At 48.8% G+C, this 7,302-nt stretch overlaps 1 protein-coding gene and 1 pseudogene across 3 annotated transcripts in view; one reads left to right on the forward strand and one right to left on the reverse strand.

Moving 5' to 3' along the window:
• Positions 1-7,302, forward strand: part of LOC135911538 (chymotrypsinogen B-like) — a 799,265-nt gene that overhangs the window by 777,171 nt on the left and 14,792 nt on the right. The window lies entirely within an intron of this gene.
• LOC135911529 (uncharacterized) lies at positions 858-4,935 on the reverse strand (annotated as a pseudogene).

Here is a 7,302-nt window from a genome sequence, read left to right on the forward strand (position 1 = left end):
TCTACGAGAACGATGCCAATCCGAATCCACAATATACCGGCATTCCCATGCATGCCACAGCGCAGCAGCGCCAGATTTCCCTCTAGGTAGTGTAGTGAGGAACTATGATATAAGGGGGCGCAGTAGTCGCGTTTTTGGCAATAAAGATGTGAGCGTCACTACTAGGCGTGCTGGCCAGTTTCTTCGGTGGCTGCGTTTCGCGGGCCATACTCAATTGTATCCGATATCACCAATAAAACTTCTGATGTCTCGCTAGAGCCACTATAGAAATACATTGTAGCTGTAGGTACCGGAAATATTTGCACTTGAAACCTCCCTCTTTATTTAAAGCAATTATTGTGGCCTTTCAATGCCTAAGAGACGTCATTCTTACCTTATTCTGAACATTGCTGCAAGACCACCAGGGGAAGTGGAAGCATTGAAACATACTAGGTGTTGTGTGAAAAAAATGTAATACGTCTGAGGAGGAGCGCGTTTTAAGATTATAGCCGCAACCTTTATACAGTCGATAACTCGAACAAGCCTTCCCATCTTTTTCTTCAGTTATCGCAGATTGGATGTTAAATCCTGCGCTTCACAAAGGTCAGCGGAATGCCTCATTCCGTATGAATTTAACATTTACTACAAGAAGGACAGAGAGGGCGGGCAACTAAACGTATTCATTTCTTTCCATCAGCTTTTTAAACGCAGTAGTTTGAACTTAAGCATGCCAAAACATTTAATGACGAGTCGACATCACTCCTCGAACATCATTGCCAACATGGTCGCTAAAACATGATTGTGTTGGCTGATATTTGCTAAATATTTGTCGCAATAAAGCAACAAATTGTTTTCTTATGGTGGCGTATCAGCCGGACGCCAGGGTGGAACAGACAACGTTTATTGATGCCGTGCCCTTTTTATAGGGTGAAGAACACGTGATCTGCGACTGCTGCTTGCGCGGCCGATAAGCGATTATCATGAAAATGCAGTGTGACACGCGATATCAGTATACAACATTCCTTGCTGCTAAGATTCGTTACACAATTGCAAAATGTTCGGTTAGTCATCAATGCCATAACGTGCGATAGGCCGTCTAACGCGAGTTGATCTTCGCGGCTCGACCGGTCTTGGGTAGCTTGGCCCGGACTTGCCCCTGCGGCTGCTTCCGTGCTGACCGGCAGCTGTTGTGGTCGTCTGGCTGTAGGAGGCAGCCTGACTTGGTAGTCTGCACTTGAGCCTGGATCGGCTTCGAGCCTCGTCCAGGCGCTCCTCAACTGGTTCCGGTGCCTGTGATGGCGTTCGCCGTTGTCTAGCTGGACGATGTACGACACCGGGCCTCGCACTGCCACAACCCTGGCCGCCTTCCACCTTGGACAAAAGCTTTTAGCATAGATCGCGTCACCGACATGGGACCTCTTAATATCCGGTCATTGTGGTTCAGGCGCGTGTTGTCGGTCCGGATGAAGTCTGTCCAAGGCTGTCCTCAGCCTTCCTCCGATCATTAATTCTGCCGGAGATTTTCCCGTGACCGAATGTGGCGTCGTGTGCTTTTTAAACAGGAACCGCGAAATCTTGCACTGCGTTGAACCTTCCTGTTGCTTCTTTAACTTCTCTTACCATTCTCTCCGCCCTACCATTACTGGCGGGATTGTAAGGAGCAGTGAAAATAGCACGAACACCATTGCACTTTAAAAACGTTTGCAACTCCGAGCTAGTGAATGCTGCGCCATTATCCGAAACGATAACGTCTGGCACACCATGTGTCGCAAACATCTTCCTTAAGCTGCTGACGACAGCTGTAGCTTTCATGGATGACATGATTTTGACATCAGCCCAGTTGCTGTACGCGTCTACCACAATTAAAAATACTTCTCCATTAACTGGACCAGCGAAATCAGTGTGTGGGCGACTCCAAGGTTGATCTGGCTTGATCCAAAAATGCACTGGAACCTTGGGATCGCTTTGCCGGTTACTCTGACATGGCTGTCAGTATCGTACAAGCTCTTCAATTTCGTGGTCCATTTTCGGCGACGACATGAGCCCTCTAGCTGACGCTTTCATAGCACTCATCGCAGGGTGATTTGCATGTAGAAGTTGAAGCACACTTTCCCTTGCTGCGTTAGGAATTACAACGCGATTCCCCCACAGTATGCAATCACGGTGCAACGACAACTGCGACTTCCTCACCTCGTAAGGCACGAACTTGCTGTCCAGTTGTGTTGACGGCCAGCCACTTAGGATCCATTCCTTTACCATGAATAAGACTGTCCTTGATCAGCGCAGCAATATCTGCCACCTGAAGCGGTGCACACTCGACCGCTTCCAACAGGAGCACGTCCCCAGGCGGCTGTGGCTCGTCTTTGTCTCCCGGAGCTGGCAGACGACTGAGTGCATCGGCGTTGCAGTTTTCTTGGCCTCGCCTGTACTGAAGGCTGTAGTTATACACAGACAAACAAAATCCAACGGAGCAATCTGGGCGACACAACTTCAGGCACCCTCTTGTCCGTGTTAAACAGGCCCAGCAACGGCTTGTGGTCCGTTATGACCGTAAATTATCGCCCAGCAAGGTACTGGAGGAACCATTTCACGCCAAAGACAACAGCTAAGCCCTCTTTATCAATCTGAGCATAGTTACGTTCACTGGCTCTAAGCGTCCAGGAAGCATAAGCTATGGGCTGTTCCTTCCCATCAGTCGTACGATGGGCTAGCACTGCCCCCAACCCCACAGGAGATGCGTCGCAGCACAAAATTAAAGGACGCTTGGTGTCATAGGGCACAAGTACAGAGTCGGAGCTAAGAATTTTTTTTTGTCTCTCAAACGCACGCTGGTGCTCACCTGTCCACTTCCAATCGTGGTCATGGTCGAGCAGTCGATAGAGTGGTTCTGCCACTTCAGTCTTGCCCTTAAGGAAACTGCTGTAAAAATTTAGTAACCCCAAGAACGCTGGCAGCTCCTTTTTCCTTGTGAGTGCGGGCGCTTTATGGATGGCGTCAGTCTTCCTTCGGCTCGCATGTATTCCCGTGGCGTCAATCCTGTGACCCAAGAATTCAATGCTTGGCTTGTTGAATTCGCACTTCTCTTTGTTTACTCTTAACTGCGCATTCTGCAGACGCGATAGCACGGTTTCTAATCTCTCGGCGTGCTCTTCCGCGTTACGGCCAGAAATCAAGATATCACCAAGATAGGCTTTCACGCCGGGAATGCCTGCTAACAGCGTATCAATGACTCGTTGAAATACCCACGGCTCCACCAAAATTCCAAACGGCAGCCGTTTGACTTTGTACAGTCCCTTTCTTTATCTTGTTAACTGTGAGCACTTCAGCCAATTCGTCGTCTAGCGTTCGCTGCTGATAAACTTGAGCTAGATCCAGCATTGTAAAAAATTTGCTTGAACCCAGAGCTGCGAGCATTTCAGCGGTAGTGGGCAAAGGGTACCCGCTGCTTTTAATAGCTTTGTTTGCGGTGCTACGGTAGTCACCGCACAGGCGTAAAGCTCCATCCTTTTTTCTTACCACTACCAGTGGCGTGGCCCAGTTGGAGTACGCGACGGGTTCCCATACCCCTTGTTGCACCAAGCGATCCACTTCCTTGCCCACGTCGTCCTTGAGGGCCAGTGGAACTGGTCGACTTTTGAGAAACACTGGTATGGCGTCGTCTTTCAGTTCGATGTGAACTGGTGGTCTGTTGAAGCCAGGAAGGTCCCTGCGAAACACCTCGGAAAATCGTGAGGGCACGTCTTCCGCGTTTACTTGCTCGATTCCCCGCAAGCAAATGCCTAACGGCCTAAACCAGTTTCGCCCAATGAGGCTGTTGCCTCGACTCTTTACTACCAACCATGGCAGCTTTGCATTCCGGCCTTGAATTCTACCAAGACGGTTGCTCGACCCAGCAGCGGTAACGCCTCCTTTGACCAGGTTACGAGAGTTGTTACAGAATCTTGGAGTGGTATTTCACCCCGATTTCTCTCGATTACTCGAAATGTATCTTCGCTCACTATTGAGCACCATGCTCCGGAATCAACCTCCATCGGGACTTCTTGTCCTTGTATCTCTACTTTAACCATAAACTTCTGTTCTTGCTCATTCACTTCGCAAAGTGAAAACAATGCACTCATTTCGTACACGCCCTTGCTCTTTTCAACTTTCCTCTCTTGCTCAGGCGTCTTCCGGGCCGCTCTACTTTCGTCTTTTGAACGACAAGCCCTCGCTATATGTCCAACCCTTTCGCATTTGAAGCATGCCGCTTTTCTAAAACTGCATAAGCGCAGTGTGCTTACCGTTGCAGCGGTAGCAACTAGATCCCTCTGCAGTGGCGTCTTGCTTCGTGCGGGTTGCTTGTATCATGCCCTGGCAGTCCTTCGCCTCGTCTCGGCCTTGCATCCGTATGTCTCGCTGTTGCTTGGCTGTCGCTTCTGCGGTCGCGGCCTTGTCGTACGCAACATTGAACGTAAGGTCATGTTCTGCGAGAAGTCGCTGTTGAACTGCTTCGTTCTGGAGGCCGCATACGAAACGATCTCGCATCATGATGTCCAACGGGAGCTGCTCGTCGCCAAAACCGCAGCCTTCGGCTAGCTTCCGAAGCGCCGTGACGTAGTCCGCAACCGATTCCTCGGCAGCCTGGCTTCTCTTGTAGAGCAAAAACCTTGCGTATAGCTCTGAAGGCCTTGGATGCAGGTGCTTGCGAACCGCCGTCTTAATTTCCTCGTAGGTTGCTGTTGTCGGTCTCGCTGGCTTCACCGGAGTCACGATGAGCCCGTAAGCTTCTTCGCCGCAACAACTCAGCAGGATGGCTCTTTTCTGTTCTTCTTTCGCTATCTTGTTAGCTTCTCAGAACATTTCGAGCCTCTCGATGTATTCGTCCCATGACGCGTTTGTGCCGAGACGATACTTGCCGACCCTGCAGACGGCCATCGCCGCCGCTTCCTCGTCGCCAACGGTGGCGTATCAGCCGGACGCCAGGGTGGAACAGACATCGTTTATTGATGCCGTGCCCTTTTTATAGGGTGATGAACATGTGGTCTGCCGACTGCTGCTTGCGTGGCCGATAAGCGATTATCATGAAAATGCAGTGTGACACGCGGTATCAGTATACAACACTTATTCACAAAGTTTTCGCCCATTTCTAAATCTTAGTGTACGTAACTGCACTCTGTACTCACCGGCGTAACTTTCCGATGCCGCGTGACGACGCTATGCAGGCTGTCGGCGTACGGCGAAATCCGGTTGAATGCGCTCTGGTGGGGCTCGCGTTTTTTATTAGCTAGGCTAATAATTTCTAATAAAGCACTCAAGTAAAAACTTGCGGAGCTAATTATCTTGTCTAGATGTTCCTCCATCGACTCAGGAAATTTTGCGTCCGCGCAAATTCTACTTGCCGCTGGGACGCTTTCCTACCAAAGGGAAACACGTGCAAGCGCAGAGACCGGTATAACACAAATTCAGAAATGTTTTTCTTGCTTAAAACAAAAGGTAATTTGATAAAATTTCTCAGTTTGTAGACAATGAATGTTTCTAATAAATACACTATTTAGCGTATTTTTACCCCGATCACTTCAATGCTAAATTTACGACTAAACATAGGCTAAAACTAACTTTCTGCAACTTTGTCGTCAGCTGTACAGGCGATTGCACGTTATATTAGTCCCAAATTATTTTTCGCTTACAGTAAAGCTTGCTGGCAATTAGTTACTATGAAATATAACCTTTCGGTAAAAGTTATCTTTCTGCCAAAAAATTCCCAAAATTTTGCACACTTAGTACAGTATAAAAAACTCACGGAAACGTAAAGATCGACAACACCTTTTTTAAGTAAAAAAACCTTTCTTCATTCTCAAGGGAAAATCGTGTGCTCCCCTAACTTAAAGGGCCCCTGAAACAGTTCGGACAAATTTTGTAGACGCGTAGGGTACAGCTTAAGTATAACATTCCCACCACAAGTTATGTGAAGAGTTACGTATTAATGGACCTACAAGCGATTACAAGTTACCCTCCTCCCCAGCCACGGTTTTCCTCCTCAACTCGTTCGCCGAGCGAGCGGGGCTAAGCTCCGCCTTCACTGGTCCTGCATCACGATGCGACGTCACATCGTTCACTTCCGGTTGTTTTGGAGCCCGCCCCCACCCGCGCGAAACCTCTCCGCTAGCCGCTTGGCTGTCGACCCCAAGCGAGAGCTATCGAAGCAGCGTGCGTTGCGAGCATTCTGTCGTAGCGCCGAACGTGTCTGGTATTCCGTTAACCACAGGCAAGCTGGTCATTTCGGCAAATGACTGAAGGCATAAACTCAAGCTGATGAAGGAACTTTGGCGTAGACGTACGTGAGCGGCCTGATCGGTCTGCACGGTCCAGACACTTGTTGGCGCAGCGCTTAACCAGCCAAACAAAGCGCTAATATTGCTCTAACGAAGTGTAAAACATTTTAAACATTTATAAAAACAACGTGTTGATGATTACACTCCTGCGAAAAATACGCACCAGCCGCAAAAAAGAATACGCTTCGTTGCTGCTACTGTGTATGGTTGAGCTCTATGCCACCAGGTGGCTGCACCGTGCAGACCATTCACATTTGGCCTTCAGCTCATCTCGGCTCATCCCGTTAAGGCACAGTCAAGCGGCCAGACCCTGTTCCCTTGCGTCTATGTTTGCCCTAATACGGGACTCGCGAAACGCTATTGCGTTAGTAATCTTCCAGTGTAAAGTGACGGCCACAAACGCGGAAATCCTGGCGCCGATCGTATAGCGGCAGTCCGATGCGCAGCAGCCAGTTCGCTCGTACGCTGCCTTGCAAAGGGACACGATGTCGCAGCTTGACATATTGCCAGTCGCTACGTTTGCTGTCCACAAGGCAACAAAGTGGAATCATAGTGCTCGCGAAAAGACTGAGACCAACTCTGACCGCGGAGCTCTCGTCAAAATGGAGTACGTTGTAACACAAGCAGACGACACTTGCTGTGTGCCGGAAGTGCCTAAGTGTACTGAAAAATCGTTCTTGTGCATTCTCTTTATGGTACTTTCTTTTTATAAAAAGAAATTAACTAACATTCCAACTATTACGAAGATCATTTGTTTACCATAAAGTTGAAAAAATTATCGATCACGCGCCCTCGTCAGCCAATCGGATAGCTCACCCCACTGACGTCATATGGGTGATTTCGGTCATATGGGTAGTGCCGGCTTCAAATTCCGCCAAGCAGTGCGCTGCGATCGGCAGCGATGTGCATTTTTCAAACCTTATAATAAATTACACGCTTTACGCAGAGCACTTAGATGCGTCAAATAATGATCAGAAGGACCTACTCTAACGACTCAGTACGTTTGTAGAAA

The sequence above is a fragment of the Dermacentor albipictus genome, chromosome 7 (assembly GCF_038994185.2).
Source record: "Dermacentor albipictus isolate Rhodes 1998 colony chromosome 7, USDA_Dalb.pri_finalv2, whole genome shotgun sequence".
Lineage (NCBI taxonomy): Eukaryota > Metazoa > Arthropoda > Arachnida > Ixodida > Ixodidae > Dermacentor > Dermacentor albipictus.